The sequence below is a fragment of the Anopheles funestus genome (assembly GCF_943734845.2).
Source record: "Anopheles funestus chromosome X unlocalized genomic scaffold, idAnoFuneDA-416_04 X_unloc_31, whole genome shotgun sequence".
Classification (NCBI taxonomy): domain Eukaryota; kingdom Metazoa; phylum Arthropoda; class Insecta; order Diptera; family Culicidae; genus Anopheles; species Anopheles funestus.
Window position 1 is genome coordinate 140,973 of NW_026045156.1, and position 4,028 is coordinate 145,000.

Consider the following 4,028-nt stretch of genomic DNA (forward strand, 5'->3'; position numbering starts at 1 on the left):
GATGGCACTTGTGGCTAGATTTCTTCCATGCACCACTAATCGCTACCATGTCTGTGGCCGGAGCTATTCACGAAAGCGCCTCGCGCACTTGGTCGGATTTTTGGTCCAACTTCACCATTTTTGGCCCATATTTGCCCCATAGCTCCGCCGGTATCCAAGATAGCGCCACACTTTCTTCTGGCCATGGGTAGATGGCACTTGTGGCTAGATTTCTTCCATGCACCACTAATCGCTACCATGTCTGTGGCCGGAGCTATTCGACGAACAACCATCGCATTTACCTAGGTACTTTTTCGGATTTTTGGTCCAACTTGCACCATTTTTGGCCCATATTTGCCCCATAGCTCCGCCGGTATCCAAGATATGGCCACACTTTCTTCTGGCCATGGGTAGATGGCACTTGTGGCTAGATTTCTTCCATGCACCACTAATCGCTACCATGTCTATGGCCGGAGCTATTCACGAAAGCGCCTCGCGCACTTGGTCGGATTTTTGGTCCAACTTCACCATTTTTGGCCCATATTTGCCCCATAGCTCCGCCGGTATCCAAGATATGGCCACACTTTCTTCTGGCCATGGCTAGATGGCACTTGTGGCTAGATTTCTTCCATGCACCACTAATCGCTACCATGTCTGTGGCCGGAGCTATTCACGAAAGCGCCTCGCGCACTTGGTCGGATTTTTGGTCCAACTTGCACCATTTTTGGCCCATATTTGCCCCATAGCTCCGCCGGTATCCAAGATATGGCCACACTTTCTTCTGGCCATGGCTAGATGGCACTTGTGGCTAGATTTCTTCCATGCACCACTAATCGCTACCATGTCTGTGGCCGGAGCTATTCACGAAAGCGCCTCGCGCACTTGGTCGGATTTTTGGTCCAACTTCACCATTTTTGGCCCATATTTGCCCCATAGCTCCGCCGGTATCCAAGATAGCGCCACACTTTCTTCTGGCCATGGGTAGATGGCACTTGTGGCTAGATTTCTTCCATGCACCACTAATCGCTACCATGTCTGTGGCCGGAGCTATTCGACGAACAACCATCGCATTTACCTAGGTACTTTTTCGGATTTTTGGTCCAACTTCACCATTTTTGGCCCATATTTGCCCCATAGCTCCGCCGGTATCCAAGATAGCGCCACACTTTCTTCTGGCCATGGGTAGATGGCACTTGTGGCTAGATTTCTTCCATGCACCACTAATCGCTACCATGTCTGTGGCCGGAGCTATTCACGAAAGCGCCTCGCGCACTTGGTCGGATTTTTGGTCCAACTTGCACCATTTTTGGCCCATATTTGCCCCATAGCTCCGCCGGTATCCAAGATATGGCCACACTTTCTTCTGGCCATGGGTAGATGGCACTTGTGGCTAGATTTCTTCCATGCACCACTAATCGCTACCATGTCTGTGGCCGGAGCTATTCACGAAAGCGCCTCGCGCACTTGGTCGGATTTTTGGTCCAACTTGCACCATTTTTGGCCCATATTTGCCCCATAGCTCCGCCGGTATCCAAGATATGGCCACACTTTCTTCTGGCCATGGCTAGATGGCACTTGTGGCTAGATTTCTTCCATGCACCACTAATCGCTACCATGTCTGTGACCGGAGCTATTCGACGAACAACCATCGCATTTACCTAGGTACTTTTTCGGATTTTTGGTCCAACTTGCACCATTTTTGGCCCGTATTTGCCCCATAGCTCCGCCGGTATCCAAGATATGGCCACACTTTCTTCTGGCCATGGGTAGATGGCACTTGTGGCTAGATTTCTTCCATGCACCACTAATCGCTACCATGTCTGTGGCCGGAGCTATTCGACGAACAACCATCGCATTTACCTAGGTACTTTTTCGGATTTTTGGTCCAACTTGCACCATTTTTGGCCCGTATTTGCCCCATAGCTCCGCCGGTATCCAAGATATGGCCACACTTTCTTCTGGCCATGGCTAGATGGCACTTGTGGCTAGATTTCTTCCATGCACCACTAATCGCTACCATGTCTGTGGCCGGAGCTATTCGACGAACAACCATCGCATTTACCTAGGTACTTTTTCGGATTTTTGGTCCAACTTGCACCATTTTTGGCCCGTATTTGCCCCATAGCTCCGCCGGTATCCAAGATATGGCCACACTTTCTTCTGGCCATGGGTAGATGGCACTTGTGGCTAGATTTCTTCCATGCACCACTAATCGCTACCATGTCTGTGGCCGGAGCTATTCGACGAACAACCATCGCATTTACCTAGGTACTTTTTCGGATTTTTGGTCCAACTTGCACCATTTTTGGCCCGTATTTGCCCCATAGCTCCGCCGGTATCCAAGATATGGCCACACTTTCTTCTGGCCATGGGTAGATGGCACTTGTGGCTAGATTTCTTCCATGCACCACTAATCGCTACCATGTCTGTGGCCGGAGCTATTCACGAAAGCGCCTCGCGCACTTGGTCGGATTTTTGGTCCAACTTGCACCATTTTTGGCCCATATTTGCCCCATAGCTCCGCCGGTATCCAAGATAGCGCCACACTTTCTTCTGGCCATGGGTAGATGGCACTTGTGGCTAGATTTCTTCCATGCACCACTAATCGCTACCATGTCTGTGGCCGGAGCTATTCGACGAACAACCATCGCATTCACCTTCTTCGGTGCACTTCTTCGGGAATTTGGTGCAACCAAGTTTTCACTATAACTTGGTCATTTTCCGTCCATCGGACATGCGGTTTTGGGTGTCGATACTTGACACCGTACACTACAATATGTTCCTCCACGACCATGTGGTCCGATGCTTCCAACAGGAGCTATTCGAGGAGTACCGATTTTTCACCATTCAAAATGCTCGTTTTTGCACCAACTTTTGCCTATAACTCAGGCTGTATCAATCGGATCTTCAATCTTGAAAAAGTTTTAAATAGGTGGCATCAAATGCTACATTTCGTTCTTCCACGTCAACTTTGTCCGATGTCTAGCAAAAAAGTTATTCGCGAACCAAGTCCAGAACCCATGCAATGGCTGCCCTCATTGCATACATCACGGCGGTTAACTCTCGTTACTCTATACCGTGGACTTGGTACTTTTTCAGGCATTCGTTGCTACTTCTCGGTTCATGATATTCGTTTACGGTCTTCACTAGGGCATTTGGTGCTCCTTATCGGTTCATGATATTCGTTTACGGTCTTCACTAGGGCATTTGGTGCTCCTTATCGGTTCATGATATTCGTTTACGGTCTTCACTAGGGCATTTGGTGCTCCTTATCGGTTCATGATATTCGTTTACGGTCTTCACTAGGGCATTTGGTGCTCCTTCTCGGTTCATGATATTCGTTTACGGTCTTCACTAGGGCATTTGGTACTGGGCTTCCCACTTTCTACTGATCGATCCATACTCACTTGCGTGCACCTAGCCTAGGAAGGTTTCCTTGGGCTTCCCATCTTTCTACTGATCGATCCATACTCACTTGCGTGCACCTAGCCTAGGAAGGTTTCCTATGGCTTCCCATCTTTCTACTGATCGATCCATACTCACTTGCGTGCACCTAGCCTAGGAAGGTTTCCTATGGCTTCCCATCTTTCTACTGATCGATCCATACTCACTTGCGTGCACCTAGCCTAGGAAGGTTTCCCTTCGGTACCGACTTCCATCTACGCACTCGATATAACCTAGGTACTTGGTACCGATGTTGGTTAACACTCAAGCATTTCTTGCATCCTGCGTGCAAGGTACCAATTTTCACTTCTTAGGTACGTTTATGGGCCCGCATTAATCCAATATCGCTCCGATGGCCTTTCGCATTATTTCATCCGATAGCCCTTGCCAAAAGCTACCAAAAGTTCCTCCACGGCCATGTGCTCCGACGCTTAGTTTAGGAAATATTCGAAAAAATTCAAAATAGGAAGCATTTTCTTATTGGAAAATCACCTTAAATCGATGGCCATTTTTTGGGCAAAAACTTTAACGTCTTCCCGACTTTGCGGGAATTGCGAATTTTAGGCACCCAGAGAAAATCTTTTACTTTAAGGGGGCGGCCGCGA